We start from the raw sequence: 17638 nt of genomic DNA, 5'->3' as shown, positions 1-17638 counted from the left end.
AGTCTTTATCTGTAGTATGTCTAAGTGCCAGGTGCAGTTGTTATGAAGTATCTTCTTTACATTCTTCTAATTCTTCTTGCTTGTTTTTAACACTTGTTTTTGACCTTGTTTTTCAAGATATTCTGTAACATTTCCCCCCTTTGAGACTTATGGATATATTTTATAATTTCCATAAGTCTCAATCCTTCTTACCTGGATTTCACCAACTAAGCAGAAGGTGATTAACCTTGTCACACATTCTCAAATCTACCCGTCCTCTTACAACCTGGAAAAAGAAATAGAATATAAAATATTGCAATTCTAACCTGATTATGCACGCAATAATACTATTAATACTATAATAAACATGAGGCCAAGACTAAGGATTAAGGTAGTGTCAGTCCCAGGAACAGCTATCGAACCGTCCGTAACTGCGTGGGTGATCAGTGCCCTTGACATCTTTGCGTTTCCTTGTTCAGGCTGAGATGCTGTGGCAGTACCTTGCTGAGTCAGGCCTGAACCTCCATCCAGAGCCTACCCATCTTCTTGTGCATTGTCTCCGGGCAATCACAGCCCCGTTACTGCCTTGCTAACCTCTATGTCAGACATTCCCCTTGAAATGGGATTAACTTCTTGAGGCTTATAAATGTTCTTCTGCATTTGCGCAAAGACAGCTGGCTGGATTAAATGGTTTCGTAGTATTAAGGAAAAAGAAAACCTAGGAGGCATGACACTTGTTGGGGCCAAGGACTTTGTTTTAAAAAGCAGTGGGGAAAAAACAATTTATTTTTGGGGGGGTTTCATGGCTGTATGGCAAATGGCAGGGTCTCCAAAATGTAGGCGTTTGAAATCTTGTCTTGATTCAGAACAGGAGTAGAGAAGCAGTTCAGGTTTGGAAGTGAGATGTAAACTGAGCAAAAAGTGAGGAAACAAAATGGATTTCCAGCATGGGAATAAAAAGGGAGAAAGCAAATCCAGGGCTGTGCCTTGAGGTCTGTGCTACCAAAAAACCCGATGTTCTCCCCTGCAATGTGGGATTGCATTGCTCAGAGGAAGGCAGGGGGAAAAATGGCTGAAAGGGAAAGGGGCCAACTCTGTTGTCCTACTTTTTTCAGAAGACAAGTATGAACCCTGCCCGGAGAAAGAGGATTATGGGCTGCCTGTTTGGGACTTCATGATTGGCACTTCACGAGGTTGCAGTTAGGTAAGTGATGTCACTGCAGTTATTCAGGAGGAAAAGTTTTGATAGCATCTAAAATGACTGAGTGTTGCAGTCGTATTCCTTTCTTTAACCAAGTGCTGGAGTTTTACCTTTATGGGTTGAAGTGGGGGTAGTGGATGCTCCCATCTGCATCCCTGTGATGGTGTAAGCTGTCTGCGCCAGCACTTCCCTGCTCTCCCTGGATCCTCATTGCAGCTCTGGTCTTTGCCTTTGCTGTGGCTCTGTCCTCTGCAAGACACCAGACGTGTCCAATTATTCTGTGGGTTTGATCTGGTGAGTGCAGCACTGGTGACAGGACAGCTATGTTTCTGATGTGCCTGTTTCAACCCCCGCCAGGGGCTCTGGTGTTGGTGTTTGGAAGCTAGACGGTGCCTGTGCTGTCAGGTCTCATCTCAGAGCCTGCAGCAGGGCTTTTGGGGATGCCGGCTGATAGTGCTCTGTGTCCCTCTAGCACTGCAGCAAAGGAGAGGTTACTAATGCAACATGGCTGCCTGTTGCCCTTGGCTGTATGCTCTTTTGTTTCTGCAGGAGGGTAAGAGCGATGTAAACAAGGCTTCTCAGGGGATGGGGGGGAGGATTTGGAGCCCTGTAGAGCAGCTCCCTGCATGGACTGTTAGCTGTGCCTCTAAGGAGACCAGGGCCAAGAGCCTGGTTTGGTCAGACCCTGCTAGGGTGGAGAAGGGTGGCTTGTCTGAAGTGCTGAGGTGGGTGGCTTGCTTCTGCGCTGGGCTGTGTGCAGGTGTGATCCCCCCCTCTCTGCTTGCTTGGGACTAGCTGCAGTCTGTGCTGCTTGAAATGTGTCCTTTGAGCCAGAAACGCAGGCAGCCAACTGAGAGCCAAGTGTGAATGGTGGCTCCAAGGTGAACCTGATGGTGAGAGTTGGATATTGTGAAGGAAAACAGAGGTGAGGTCATGGGGCAGAGAGGGTGTTGGCAAGGGAAGAGGGGCTTGTTGGTCCCTGTGGGGTTGTATGTACAGCCCCAGGAATGGAGAAGGAGCAGTGATGTAAACCCTGTACCTCCTCTGAGCTGGTGGTCCTGAGCATCCGTGGTGGTGTGAATTTCAGCTTCTGGGCTCTCCTTTTGAAAGCGCGGGTCTTCTTCCCTCGGGAAGATGGCTGATGCTTCACTTTGTGGCTAGCTTGCAAGTGTTCTTGGAACTGATAAGCCCTGTCCTGAGGAAGAAGCCTGGAAGGGACTTGGTCTTCCCTGTCTCAGCTACAGCTGTGTCTCTGGCAGCAAGCTCTGTGAGAGGGATGATCTTTCCACCTCCAAGCATGGTGAAGCCCAAGACTGGGTCAGAAAGCGGTGGCTGCAGTCTTCTACATCCTGCAGGACATCCTGAACCGTGTGTGTAGGCTTGCAAAGTATGTACACCCATGTTGATTTTAATTTCGGGTCCGTTGCTGTTCAAAAATGGCAGCTGGGCAGGGCTGCCTGGTGTCTGTATCCATCAAGAGCCATGGTTATGGTGAAGAAGCTACTGGACAAGCTGGCTGTGGCCTCCCCCTGCTCAGCTGCCAGCACTCTGGCTGGTAGCGTACAGCTGCAGCGACACCTCCCCGCTGTGCTCTCTGGGAATGCAGTGTATTCCTATCCCTCAAAGTCCCCGTTAGCTCGAAAAAGTAATAATCTGTAGTGTTCACCTTCTCTGCCATCGGAAATTAAGCAGCTTTGGCAGACCGTGTGTGTTTTGGGAAACGCTGGAGCCCCCCCGCGGGCTTTGTGTGCAAAAGCCGAGAGAATCCAAGAAAGCTGCTTTTTGCAGAGAGCACCGGTCCCCTTCTGCTTGCTCACCAGAGCCTTCAGTTTGGGTGTTAATAAGTGAAAATGAGGGCCCTCGTTCTCCACGGAGAAACGTTCTTGGGCACTGTGGTAATTTCATGCCTGGAAGGAGTCATATTTGCTGTATAATTTTTGTAACTTAAACCAACCAAATTAGCCTTGAGAAACTATAGTTCTTAATCAGAGTATTGAACTCTACGCTCCATTAGTTGGAAGCATCACCAGGCTCTTTGCACAAAGGGTGGACATTGGGTTTGCAAAGTCGGCAAGTAGTCTGATTTTATTAATGCTGGGGGCAGCAGCGATCCCTGGGTTTAATGTTGTTCATAGTACTCTGAGCACTTAGTAGGGTCAGGCACACAGTCACATCAGGTCAGCTGCCCTGGCAAAATGAAGCAGCTAAGTGACATTTACCTTCCTTCTGTTCCCACCGGAAAACTTGTGAAGAGGAATAAAGGACAGCTTGGCTACTAATAGAGATTGGGTTAATAATGCCAGTAAATGGGATTCCAAAAGTAATGGAAGCGGGGGAAGGTGAGAAATGCCAGCAGGCCCTGGTGTGTGTTTGTGGCTCGTGGGACAGCACCCACAGCAAGAGGCTGTTTTGGCTCAGGGAATGTTTGTTCTGGGGTTTTACTGCTATGAATTTTGACTGTGCCACTTAAATATGGTCTAATCACGGAACAGGGTGGGGAGGCCTTAAGTTCTCTACTTCGGAAGGATGCCGCAGCCTGGAGACGTGGGTGTGTCCTCTGGCTCTGCCGTGAATGGGATTCTAGAGTTTCAAAGTTCTATTGTTGCTCCTTCCAGGTGAGCTGAGAGATGGCCACTGGCAAGATGCATCTGTCCATGGGGTCCTCCAAAATGGCTGGTGGATTCCAGAGCAAAGTGGTAGCACCCCGTTATCCGAAGCTAGTTAGAGAGATAGAGGAGTCTGTAACTGTAAGTACCTGCTGTGGCCTGGCAGGACCTGTGTTAAGGCTGGAAACTCCCCCTGTGTCCCTCCTGCGCCTTCCCCTCGTGTTGTCTAGCAGCACTGTGAAGCTGGACCCCACCTCCCCATCGCTTTGCTGCCCGGCTTCTGCCGGAGGTGGCTGTCATGGTGCAGTGGGGGATGGAGTGCGTGCTGCTTCGGGGAAAGTCCAGAGTCTTGCCTGGAGGCCAAGTTAAATGAATGTCCTGGGCATTGCACTGGCATAGCTGAAGCGTGAGTGTGTGCTTCGTTCCATCCTCCTTTGTGGGCAGTAATATCTTCTGTCGCGTAGGCATACTTGCCAGTGCTGCTCTGATCGTACCTGTCCTCCAGGCAGCCGGGCATGTGGTGGGCTGCTCGAGCTCTGCCTGAAGACGTGGCTGGTCCCAGACAGAACAGGTTGCAAAACAGTAATTGTATCTCATATCCTGTGTGGAGCACGGATCCAGCCCTGCAAACAGCAGTGGAGTCAGGGCGATTCCTCCTTCCCATCCAAGATGTCCCCTTTGCTGACTGGAGCTCACTTGACTGGAGATGACCTAGTGCTCAGGCTCTGTGAACGAGATATCTCCGTGTACTTCTGCAGAGGGGTCTGTGAGGCCAGAACAGAGAGAAAACAAGTGCTAATTAAGAAGAAATAACTAAAACTTGGACCCATTCCTTTCCACGTCAGTCTTGGCACAACGCTGCTTTTCTGCTTTCCTCTGACTCACCCAGCTGTGACATCACACACGTGTTGGTTGTGAGCATTGTGCAAGGATAGAGTTTGGGGATTTCTGATAACTCCTCCCCACTGTCTTCAAAGGTCACTGGCTCAATGCAGCAAAACTAAAAAGAAAACAATTGCCCGAAGAGCAGAAATCCCCAAACATGTCACATCAAATCGCGAAGGAGAAGCTAACGGCGGGACAGAGCCACTTGGTTAGAGCGTGTGTGTTCGGCTCTATATCATTAATTTACTGATGTTAAATATTTCAGCAGGTAACTTAGGGGACTTCCAGGAGTATCCTAGTGGCTGTGATCACAAATTATTCATCAGTGGCAGTTGAACAAGAAAAGCCTTTCTGACCAAAGGCATCTGTGTAACTCTTGCTGGTGTTTTGCATTTCAGCTGACTCCCTCGGCCTTCCTGAAGGAGATGTCTCTCACCACGGAGCAGAGGCTGGCCAGCACTCGGGAGATGAGGCGGCCCCGGATTATCCAGCTTCTAGACATGAGTGAAACCTCCCATCAAAAGGTAGCCTTTTCCTGCCCTTTTCCTTGCTGTTGGTGACATTTGAAGAGGGTGCGTGCTTGTGACAGGCCTGCCTCCAGCTTCTCTGAATACCTCGGTGACTAGGTCCTGTTGTCCTTTCCAACTCCCGAGTGACTAGCGATAGGACAAGAAGAAATGACCTCAAGTTGCGCCAGGGGAGGTTTAGGTTGGTTGTTAGGAAAAATGTCTTTCCGGAGAGAGCAATGAAGCATTGGAAGAGGCTGCCCAGGGAGGTGGTGGAGTCACCATCCCTGGAGGTGTTCAAGGAACGTGTGGACATGGCACTGCAGGACATGGTTTAGTGGGCATGGTGGGGTTGGGTCGGTGGTTGGACTTGATGATCTTACAGGTCTTTTCCAACCTTAGTGATTCTGTGAAGTGCTGGTGGTGGTGGAGTTCCTTCTGCTGGGGGAAAAGTAAAACATTTTTCCCCCATGAGGCATTGAAGTCCTGATATGCTTAGTAGCCAATATGAATAACCTCTGCTGAACTTGGTGGGTTTTGCTGGAATTTAGCTACCAGTGCTAAAGCCCGATACTGGGGGAAGGCTGGGGCAGGACACCAGGGTGCGAGCTTGCCATTTTCCATCCTCCTGCTGAAATAGTCACATCTTGCTTCAGTACAGTTGCTGTCAAATGCTTGGGGTCATAGGACTCCCTCAACGGTGGCAGCATTGGCCTTTGAAAGCTGAGGGCCTACGGTAATTACTCAAGATTTAACAAAACCAATTGCATTAATGCTTTGGGTTGGAACAATGTGTGGGACCCTTGCAGGGTGTTAGAATTTGCAGGCTGCCAGATATACAGGGGAATCACGCTGGGCAGAGGCGATGTGGAGGTGCTTTATCTGGATCAACGTTTACTTTAAAGCTGCTTTTCTTACAGGACTGCTCAGTACAACACGCAGTCCAAATGGGTAGATTGCTGAGGTAGGCTGTTGAGTGGAAAATTGCCAGCCAGAGACCTGTAACGAATTGGTTAAGGATTGCCCTAGACAGCACGGGAGGTTGGGAATGTGTCAGACGAGTGCACAAATAACTGGCAGTGTGCCGCAGCCACACATGGAGACCTGCCCATGTCTTTCGAGGGGGAGCAGTGCAGCTGGAAGAGGGGAGACAAAGCAGGGAGGAATTTCCTCAAAGTAATGCCTCTGCTCTGTAAGCATTTGTTGTTTGTGTATGTTTTCAGCCATGCTTCTGCAGTGGTGTTAATTAAGAGCAATAATAGAATACAGTAAAGCATCCCTTTTAAAGCTCATGGCAAAAGGAGATCTCAAGTCCAGTCTTGAACTCAAGTTGCCCAGTAATGCTGAGAAAAGAGCTGAACCTTATCACCATCCAATGTTCCCCTCACATGTCTTTTTCCTAACTACTGTTACTTTCTTGTTGGCCTTACCTCCTCTGGTACTGTTCTCTTCTTACTGATTTCTAGGCTCTATATCAAAAAATGATATCTGGGGATGTGTGGGACTTGGTCTCTCTGTCTCAGAGCAAAGATCATCCCGAAATGGTTTCCCACGGAGTCTCACGTAAATTCTTGGGTTTCGCTTTCTCCATGAGCGCTCATGGCTCTTTCAGTAAGTGCTCCGGAGCTGTGTGACCCCGTTAGCACAGGGTTCTGCTGGAGGTAAGCGCTGCCTTGCATTTTGGAGAAGGAAACCTGGAGAAACACCTGCCAAAGGAGCTTCTTAGCTTGAGCCCGCTCAGCGTGGCCCAGAAACTTTTGCTGAGCTCAGAACACAGGTGGGTGAGCTCCTGTTTCCCTAGTGTGAGCTGGGCAGACATAGTCACCAAGAGACTGTACTTCCTGGGAGATCAATGTAGGAATCTCATTCATGAATCTTTTTCCCAGCAGCTGAACCTCTCACTGCTCTCTCTTGCATCTCCAGTTCTCCTCAGTTGACCTGGACCAGAGCTTGTTTCAGCCTTTTCCATCAGAGGTGGTGTTTCAGAGCTACGTCCCCTGCGAGGTCTATGAAGCGCCGCTGATTCTGAGGAACACCGACAAGGTAAGTGCTGGGACGTGGAGGTTTAACGCCGTGCTGGAAGAGGAGAGCAGTGTAATTCACGTGGTATACAGCATAGCAAGTTATCTGCTGCAGCGCAGCACGTCAGAATCAAATGTCTCAGCACCTTTATTTTGCAAGCTGGTGGAAATCTTCCCATGCTGGAGATTCTCCCCCTGATTTTGGCCATGCGGTGGTGGTATCTAGCCCAAAGGAGCTTTTCTAGTCAGCATCCTTCCTCTCGAAATCCCCGGACTGAGGGGAATGTCGAGGGCTGTACAGTCCGTACCTGCCCTCATGCTTTACCTCGAGTGTGTATCGTGTCCTGGTGGCTCCTTGGTTAATCTTGGTTTCTGGCAGGGCATCTCTGCCTCTCACAACCTGTTTAGCTGCCTCTGCAGCTCACTGTCAGAGCACAGGGGTTGAGTCTTCTCCGCTTCAGGTTGGAATAAGTTACAATTAGTGGTGTTAGCACTCCAGAAAGGGTGTTTTGAAACAGCAGTGGAAGCGGACTGATTTAGCAGGAGCAGTGGGAGGCCTTTAGGGGCCACTTTAGGCTCCTGGTAAGTTTAATTCAGTTCTGCCCAGGTTTTTCTAAGGCAACGTGGCTCTCTGCTTTCCCTTTGGAGAACCACAGCCCATCCACAGTAACATGCTCTTGAAGATCTCCACCTTTCCTTGAAAAAATTGTGATCATTTTGAGATTTCCCAAGGAAGTTGAGAAGGGAAAAGTTGAAAAACGTCAGCAATTTTGTTCCACTGTAAAGAGGAGAATTGAGACCTTCTGAATTTCAGCAGGGGAAATATTTGATGGAGTGAGGCATGTGCCAAGAGCAAGCTGGTGGGAAAAGAGAGGAGCGAGGAAAGGAGCTGAGTTAGAAGGTGCTCTGGGAGAGAACTTTGTACAGGCAAGGGTTTCTCTTGACACGTAACAGTAAGTGTGCTGGCAGCAGAGAGGGGTCAGAAAAAGAAAGGTGTAATTAAAGACAGTCTTGTGTACTGAAGAGTAAGACGTATCCGTGAGAGGAGGGCGGCAGGATGGGAAGATGGAAGTGTGCACGAGAGCGGGTGAATTAACCCCCTCTCCAAATCTCCCTGTTGGGGGAAACAAACAGGTGGACAAAAACGCGCTGTTGGGGCATATGGCAGGTGGAGGAACAGCAAGAGAAGTCAAAGTATATTGTGAGATGCCAGGTTTTGACAGGGACACGGTTGAAAAGAAGACCCTTTGGCAAGGGAGGATGCAGGCATGGCCCCTCAGTTATTCCTGGAGAGTGCTGTGCCATTCCTGGTCTGGCGTTCAGCTCGGGGATATTGGAAAGATGCAGCGTGGATGCCCATGCCCCACGGATACCATTTATGTGGTCCACAGTGATTCTGGGCGCTCTTTGCTGTAGGTATCCTTTCCTGATTAAAGTGTGCCTCAGTTTCTCTTTCCCTATGGCTCTGCTTCATTCCCACTAAGTCTTTTGGCTTCAGTTGCTCCGTTATCCATGTGGCACTTCAAAATGTTTGTCTTTGTCAAGTACCAGCCAACAGGCAAACAGTTAATTTGCTCTATTCCTGCTCCCTCAAGTGGAAAAGAACATCTGCATCAACATTTCTGCCTTTCCCAGTAAAAAATCCTAAACTTGTACAGCTGCACCTTGGGATTTGTATGCCCTGTAAAGAGGAGGCAATGTGTGAACTGTTGATTTTTTTTTTCCAAAACGAATTAGTTTTGAAGCTAGTAAGACCTCAACCATTGGATAGTGCTGGTGTGAAAGTAAGATTGGCTCTAAGGAAAATCCTTGGCATATTTAAGTACACAAAGTTAGAGATGATAGTCCTAAGAGAGGTTATTATATTTTACTTTCGTTGGCTTTTGATAATGTCCTAGAGAAAAGCAACATGTGCTCTGTCTCAGTTTTCTCACCAGTTTCCCAGATTCTTCTGAATCATACTGACTTATACTGCATGGTAGCCTGGTGCTGTCTGCTCCATCAAAATCCAGCTGACAGCAAAGTGTATTCCAAAGAGAGGCTCTGTAATCATTCAAATACAGAAGCGCTTTGCTACATACTTCCTGTTTGTACCTGTGTTTTGTACAAGTGCTTTTCTGTCTTCAGGCTGCTCCTCACGTCTTCTGGGTGGCTTTTGCTGAAGGTCTTAACTCATCTCCCAAGGGACTTGGTGACCAAAATGTTTGTCTGCAGTGTGAAATTGGCTCTGGGAACTCGCTGCCCCAGGGCATTGCTGGGAGCAAAGGGTGTTTGGAGAGTTCAGGACTGCCTCGGCCGTGGGTTATCAGGCTCGGGTGGGTGGTGCAAAATGAATGTCCACTTTTGCCAAGCCTCATGTGGGTTCGTTGTTTCCCAGTGAAGCTGCCTGTCAGTCAAAATCACCTGTTTTAGACTTTCTGAGATGAGATTTGGTGCTCAGGGGTTGATATCCGTGTGCTAGAAAATGCCTGTGTGCAGTCTCTGTGTTTGTGGCATCCCAGAGGGCAGAAACTTGCAGCAGGGTGCCTGCAGGGACTCCCGGGTGTGGGGAGGAATGCCCAGAGATCTGCCTTGCCTGCACTGGCAGCTGCCTGGCTACAATCAGCAGGCAGCAAGAGGCTCCGGAGAGCTGAGATTGGCTTTTAATAATGAAACCACACTGTGAGTCAGTGCTGGTCATGTATCTCAGGGCAGAAAATGCCTTTGAAGCCCATAATTGATAGGCACAGCCTGGGGGGGTCGTCTGGCTTGCCATTGTTGTGGTAAGTTGACTGCTCTGATCTTCTGCATCAGCCTTTCCTTGTAGAGTATCATGCTGCTTCCTTGCTTCTCTACAGCCCCCTTTAAATTCTCTTAGCCATCTCCTTGTTTGTGGGGTTGTCCCTTTTTTTTCCTATGTTCCTCCTTTTGCTCCTCAGCTTGCTTTTATTCCCAGTAAGGCCACAATGTCTGTGGTCTCCTTCTCTTGTTGGTCTGCCTGCATGACTCTGTAGCATTGCAGCTTGACTGCCCTGCTCAAACCCGGTATGTTAGAAGTTCCTTGCCCCAGTATAACACGTCCTGTTTTGCCTTCAGATGATACATTCCCCCTTTAGAGGTGTGATGGCATGGATGTGCGCAGGCAGAAGCAAGCAGGTTCTCTGGGTTTGTTGACTATGTGGATGACTTGATTCTGGTATCGTATCGCCATGCTGCTGGTGTCTTATCTGCTTGGCACTTCCTTCACAGCAGGGCATTGCCCTACTGCCTCTGGCCTGGAGCTGTTTTGCCCCAGCCGAAGGGATTCAGGTCCACCCTTGTGTATTATGTGTATGTACCTCGAGAGCTAAAAGGGCTTTGGAAAGGTGGTTGAGGCAGGATGTCACCAGGGCATGGCTAGGTCTCTTCTCCTCGTGTTTCCACAACTGGCAAAGTCATAGTTTCATGTCTTTCCTGCAGGTTCCTCGGCTGGTGAAGGTCGTCTTGGAGAGCTCGCCTTATTTCAAGTTGATCAGCCCGAAGGATATGTGCCGTAAGGTAGCACCTGGCATGCGTTCCACTTTCCGCATTCTTTTCACCCCTGAGGAGAACAAGGTGAGACTGGAGGTGCCAAGAGGTTGGTGCCTTCAGGGGAAGCTGCACCTGCAGGGCCAGATTCAGACCAGGGCATCTGGTGTGGGTTTTGTGGAACTGTCCTGGTTTTGGTGGGGTTGCGCTGGATCTAGAACTCGGGGAAACTCTTTCCCCATGGTGAAGATTATGCTCTCACAGGCTGGAGGCTCTTCCGTGTTCCAGACTGTTTTTATCCTTCAGCGCTGGCACATTTAACGTAATGTCTATTGGCTTCAGGGATAAGAGAGTCTACTGTCTGTGCTGGGGCAGCCTCTCAAGGTGTCGGTTTGTAGTATCTGTGCGTTGCTGCATAATTATGGGTTTGCTCCACTAATTATAAATACAAAGGTCTGTTTAAAAGTGACCTGTTATTTGGGGGACCTGAAGTAAGCCTGATCAGAGTGAGGACCACCACCTTTGAAAACTGCAGTCACCTTAATGTATATCACGTTGGACACAGTAGTGACACAGCTGAACGTTGTGTCTAAAGTAATCGCTTTTTTTGCATGCCGGTTCTAGTCGACACCCTGCTGTGAGGTCTGCTCCAGGCTGCAGCTGGTCACATCTTGGCATTGCAGGGTGCTGCTAGGCGCTGCAGCAGGGACTCGCAGGCTGTGCTTTTCCTCCCTGTGCTTTCTTGAGCGTTCGTGAGGGAAGGTGCACGTGGAACAGTAGGAAAGTGGCAGGGAGGGGTGTTGATAAGATGTTTAGCCATCTAATGGCAGGAGTGTAATTCTTATGGAAAATCCTGGAGGCATGAGTAGATCCAGAGAGGTTTTCTCTTTCCCACTTGGCAGCCACTTCCCTGCCTGGCTCTGGACTGGAGCAAAGATGATGCTTTTTCATCCCCTGTGTTTACAAGCCTTGCAGCCGTGCTGTCCCTGAGGATACTTGCCTGTCTGCGATCCAGCTGCGAGTGTAGGGGAGAGGGAGTGCTGTGCCTGTGGCAGGGAGCCAGGCTAGTGCAGAGCCACTGAGCTCTAGATGTCCTTAACTCAGCGGGAGGTTGATGTGCTGCAGATGACAGTGAGACATCTGCCTGGCAGAGCACGTATAGGACTAAAGGGGCAGGTACAGTCTGCAGGCAGACACCTTACCCCAGAGCCTGTGGGCAGTAATACCGGTGTGGCTGTGTCTTCATGCGTGTTATTGTGGTTGCTCTGTCACCTGGCGCCTATTCCGTGCCACACATACTTTTGCTTGGAGGTTTGAACACCAGTGCCGTGGCCCTGGCAAGTCTGGTTCTCAGTGCTGTGATGCGAAGGGTCGGTGCTGTTACCTGGAGGCTTGTTAATACAGAGGATTTAGTCCATGGCAGGGAAGGGAGGAAGCATTGCGGGCAGACAAAGACAGGCAGGCTGACTCCTTCCACCAGCACCCTCCCACCCCTTAGCACTGTTTTTCGCATGACTTTGTTGGAGAGGCAAGGTTAGGGGATAGCTCTGAGTCAGCTGGTGTTTCTGCAGCAGGCCAGAGGTGCAAGATCTCTTTGGGCATAGCTGTTTTCTCATCTTCCATTTGCAGCTGAGATTCAGTTTAACACTTTGTCCTGTCCTCAAACAGTATGGATATAGAAAACTGAAGAGGGAATGCCCTGTGGTGCCTGGCTCCCCATGCTTGTGAAATAATCTGTTCCTTTGGAGGGACTGAGAAATTATTTAACATCATTAATATTTAGGGTAAAAATTATGTTGGCCTCGGGCAGTTCTCCATGCTACCCAAGTGACACGAGAGCTTAATGTCACTGAGGTAGGCTTTGCAAAGTACACTGGTGCCTTTAAAATGTGATTTATTAGTATAAATTAGTGTTCATTTTTGGGGTGGAAGAGGTAAATGGGTGCCCATGAAGGGCGGCAAAGTGCTGCTCTTCAAGTTTCGAGAGGCAGCAGAGCAACACGTGAACAATCACCACAAGTAGAAGTAGGGTGAGATAACTGCCAAGAGCACTAATGTCCAATACTTTGTCCCTTGTCTTGCCCTTGAACAGGTGAGCATCTGGATAGGGAGCTCTGCCAGCGAGAGGTCCTCCGCACAGCTTCGGCGACAGCCTGGCGGGTTTCTGCTGAACTGGGTTTTGTGCCCCGTGCAGGGGTTGTGCAGGGCATTGGGAGAGGGGTGCGTGCTGCTCGGTGAGGAGCACGTGGGGTTTTATACAGCCGAATCAGAATTTTGTACAAATCGAACATTTTGTCTCGCCCTTGGTGGAGCGTGAGTCAGCGAAGTACCCAAGTGCTGTAGCTCAGCTAGAAATGCATCAGTAGCGTGGTCAGGAGGTGCACAGCACCTTGAAAACCCCTTAGCGAAGAGGCAGGCTCTGGGAAATGGTTCTGTAAAGCCACCTGCGTTGGGCTTGCAGTTGCTGGCATGCAGAATATCTGTGGTTTAGCTGTGGAAGGCTTATGAGTGCTCCCTTGGCACAACCTCTGCCTCTCTGCTGCTCCATGATCCACTGGGATTGTGGACAACCCAGTGAATCGGGATGCAGGTACAAACCCCTCTGTCAAGGTTGGCAAGTCTTCCTGGTGTGGAGCTGCTTTCTATAATTCTCTTGATTTGAATCTGTTCTTCCCCAGGGTACGTCTGACTGCAGTGAAGTCTCTCACGATTCAGGGGAGTAAAATTGCAGCTAAGCCCTAACTAAAAGGACCATGGGAGTTGTTAGTGGCTGAAATGCCATGTGCCATGCAGGCCTTTCTTGAAAAATGAGCAGTTTCCTATTGTCTCGCAGTCATTTGGGAATGTGCCACGTGATTGGACTGTCAGAAAGTGTATAAATAGCTGACGTGTCTCTTTATTGGCACTTGTGTTACAAATATGAAATGCTAACTCTTCTGTTGGGCAACATGTGCAATTAGTTGTTCTTGCTGCTTCTGATTGACGCATTTCTGTTTTATGGCTCCGGTTGTACAGCGGGGGTGTTCTCGTGCCACCTGTGTTCCCGGGTGTCCTTGCGCGATGGTCTGACAGTCTCTGCCTAACTGGAAACCATTGTGGAACTGACTGGCAAATAAGCAACAGCCAGAAATACTGACATTTGTGTGTCCTTTAAGCTTATCAATAGATTATCTTAAAGGAAGAAGGAAGGAAGACGACTATAGAACCACAGCACAGCCTATTCTGTTTTGTCTTCTTGCTCTTTTCACTGTAGCAATACAATATTTTCAGGCAATCCAAGTTCAGTCTGTAAGGTTTGCAAAATTCATTACCGATGCTCAGTGGAGGCTGAATTAATGCTCATTGATTAATATGAAATATGACAGGACGATGAGCTGTTCCATTACTGAAATGAACTCCTTTAAAATTCAGTCCAGCCGTGTTAGATGTTTTGTAGCACACGGAAGCTATTCCAAGTATAATTTTAAGAACACTCCGGGGAGGAGGAAAGGGGCAGAAGATCAAGGCAAATGGCCCTGCGCAAAATGAACCTGGAGCGAAGGGGCTGATTTCAAAGCATCCTGTCACTTGGTAGCTGAGGGAGGCAGGAGGAGGGGTACCCCTTCTCGTCTGAAGCCATCTTCATCCTCCAGCCTCCCTCCTCTCTTTTAACAGCCCTTATTTTCCAGCCTTGATGGTATCATGGTTTCAGCAGGGAGCTTGCCCTGTTTGACTTACTATGCTACCTCCTGCTACAAGGATCTCTTCTTTGCAGTTGCCTGCTGCAAGGAACCCAGTGAGGTGTTTAGGATCGGTTCTACAGTAAAACTGACATCCGAGTTTGCTGGCATACTGGGCAGTTAAGGCTGCTATCTCTGTGACAGTAATGAATGTTAGCCTGAGTTTGCAAAGAGCTTGAAGTGACACCTTTGATACAAGCAGTTGCTTTAATTTCAGCGGGTGCTAATTCAAATGCCATCGGTGATGCTTTGCAGGCCGGAGCTTGTAACTTACTGCTTATCAAAGGGGAGTAAGAGAAGAGGAACTATCGTACAATGAACTGTATTTTCCCTGAAACTGAGAGCGGAGCTGTGTGAAGCATGAAGTGGTATTTTCATGAAAATCTATAGCCTGAAGCTGCATCTAAACACAACGGTCTTTAAAGCATGGAAGTGATGCAACCCCTCCCTCACCCAGGCATGTTTACTTAGAGACCTGGTTTTAAACAGCCTGCTAAGGGTTTGCAGTTGCAAAGTCAAACAAGATTTTAAACTGGCTTGGACTGTACCCCTAGACTGTGAGTAAGTGCATAGCAGAGTTGGTAAGACAGGGCAGTGCTGCTGTGGAGAATTGCAGCCTTGATTTTCCAGGGGAGGGCGATTCAGCTTTCAAAAGCTTACAGGACCATGGATTCACAGCAGTGTGAGCAGCCAGCTTCTGCCTAGCAGCCCTCTTTCCTTGGTTCCCCCCCCCCCCCCACCCCGTTTGGCCTGACGCTGCATTCAACTTTGCTGCGAGGTCCCACTTTGGGGTCCTAGAGTGTGGTTGAAGGGTCAGCACGTGCTGAAGTGCTTTGAGTCAAGCTTTGTAGAGGATGCACCATCCCAGGGTGTCCCTGGAGAAGGGGCTCAGCACACAACATGTGTGTATGTGAATGGCAAGAGGCAGCTTTCTCTCTCAAAGGTCGCGGTTGTCTCTGTGAGGCCAAATCCTTGTTGCTTTAGCCTTGTCTTCGCACACCTGGAGAAGTCCCTTCCCCAGGCGCTGCTGTGGAGGCAGTCCCAGTGCCCCTCACCAGCAGCGGAGCTGGGAAGGCTGCCTGTGCTTGCTTTTGGGGGGATTGATTCCTTGGGCTCTTATTTACATTGCTGCTGATCTGCTCCTTAGCGATGACAATGACTTGAAAATTATTTCCTTTTACTTCCCTCAAATGCCTCCAATTGTTGAAGTTTTCTTTTTTCTTTATCCCCTTGCTGATTTGAACTCCTTGCGTCCTCCTCTGCCTACCTGGCATCTGGAAGGGAGAGATAAGTAAATATGGCATGCCCAGACTTAATAAGGCACGCAGATTTCAATTGGATTTACAATGCCTTTGTTAGAGGAGTGTGGCCAAAATAACAACAAAAAAAAGTAAATAGGATTCTTTATTTGCTAATGCAGTTTCTGAGGATCTAAACAGTCCAGGATGTGAAGTACCCAGCTAATAGGTGCTTTAAATTCACATGGGCTGCCCATAGCTTTTATTTTAGAGGGCTTAGGCTGCAAGGTTGAGTACAAAATTGCTAATTCAGAAGGACTTGCTGAAGATGAAATGCATTCCTGAAATGTGATCTTCCAGTCTGTAGGTCGTTTGCTGCAGTTCCTTTCCTGGTATTTTACCTTCCAAACATGAGAAGCAAAAGCCCTTCTGCAATATCCAGTGTGAATATTTGAGATACCCAGAATAAAAGATACTACTTTATTCTTTTTCTACCTTGGATGTGACAGCGTCTGTTACTGCAACCTTAAACCCCAGCCGAGCAGGCGGTTGGTAGGCACTGGGTGTTAACTGTTGTGCTAAAGCTGTAGCTCTGTGTCTGTGCCTCGTCTGGCTGCTGTAGGTCCCTTGCAGGCTTGGAGAGGATGGGTATGGGAGCAGGAAATCCCAAGGGCAGAGGAATCCAAATCTTGTCTGGTTGAGGGGGTTTGCTGCTGCGTGCAAATCCTAAATTGTCTGCTTGCTGCTTCAACAATTATAAAAATACCAAACGAGATAAAAGCACTGAGTGGAAAAAAGATCAGGACAGCAAGTGAGTGATAAGAGGCAGAGCTTTTATCAACTGGTCACTAAGAGCTGCTGGAGGTAATGGCTCCTGGCCCTACTAAACAGTTTTACCACTGCTTTCAGCGGGGGGGCAAGGTGATACTTCCAGCCCAGCTATGCCACACTGTAGATCTGGAGATCGATCTGCTCAACCCTACAGCAGAATGATTTTGGTGATTTGATTCACCTCCCTACTGCGAAATGCCAGACAGCTTGAGGGGGGGTGGTGTCTGTCTGTCTCTTTTCTGAGCAAGCCAATGACTGGGAATAGCAGAGCTGAGTTTGCTCTGGTCGGGATGTCTGACCTGCCTCAGGGAGGCGTGCTAGCAAGGCAGCAAGTCGCTTATTCTGGAGACTGTACAAAAGAGAGGTGATGAAGACACCAGTCATGCAGCGGAGGGGAAGCAAAGCTGTTTGGTGCCTCCCCTGAGGCTAGGAGGAGATGTAAATGGAAATTGAGATTAGACACAGGAAGAGCTCTCTTTAAGCCTAGGGCAGAGCTGGAACAGGCTGCTGAGGGCAGGGGTGGAGTTGTTAGTGCTTTCAAGTACTTGTCAAACATCTCTTGAGTAGTGTGGGTACAGAGCTGAGCCAGTTCTGGGGTGGGGAGGTGGATCAGATAACCTTTTAAGGGTGTGTGTCCCCAGCTTTGTCTCCATAATGCTATGGGAAGGGGCGGGAAATACACCTGTACCCTACACTCAGCTGATAGAAAAAAAGTATTGTGTCCAACTTGTTAAGTATTTCACCAGACTGACTCTTGATTGTGCATGTGGCAAAGTCCTTCTGAAAATGTACCTGAGCATCTCCTGCCAAGCTTCAAGGAGGTCACTGCATTGCTGGGATTGGAGCTGGCCCTGTGGCACAACTGGGTTCTTAGTGGTGCCTTTAATAGTCTGCAGTGGCGATCAAGGCAGGTTCTTGTTAACTGCTGTAATCCCGTACATGAAATGACTCTATTTTGGTGCCTCAGAATCCAAGTGTCAGATGCTTTTGTCTGGTTCTGCCAGCTTGCTGGGAAAGCAGGTGACTCAAGGGGGTTGTTCCTTCTTTGCGAGTTAGCAGCCCTGTTCAAGTCCTGCTACTGGACTGAAAGGTCATTAAGGCAAAAAGGAGTATTATATTATTGGATGCTCCTGTTAGAGTCCTAGAAAACAGCAGCTTTCCTTCTG

General features: G+C 48.8%; 1 pseudogene; it reads left to right on the top strand.

The window, feature by feature from the left end:
• The first annotated feature begins 3807 nt into the window (after positions 1-3807).
• LOC132317437 (hydrocephalus-inducing protein homolog) overlaps positions 3808-17638 on the top strand; it is a 77720-nt pseudogene continuing 63889 nt past the window's right edge.

Source organism: Gavia stellata, chromosome 8, assembly GCF_030936135.1.
Source record: "Gavia stellata isolate bGavSte3 chromosome 8, bGavSte3.hap2, whole genome shotgun sequence".
In the NCBI taxonomy this organism is placed as follows: Eukaryota; Metazoa; Chordata; class Aves; order Gaviiformes; family Gaviidae; genus Gavia; species Gavia stellata.
Note: the sequence above shows the minus strand (reverse complement) of the source record. Positions and strands in the feature narration are given on the sequence as shown.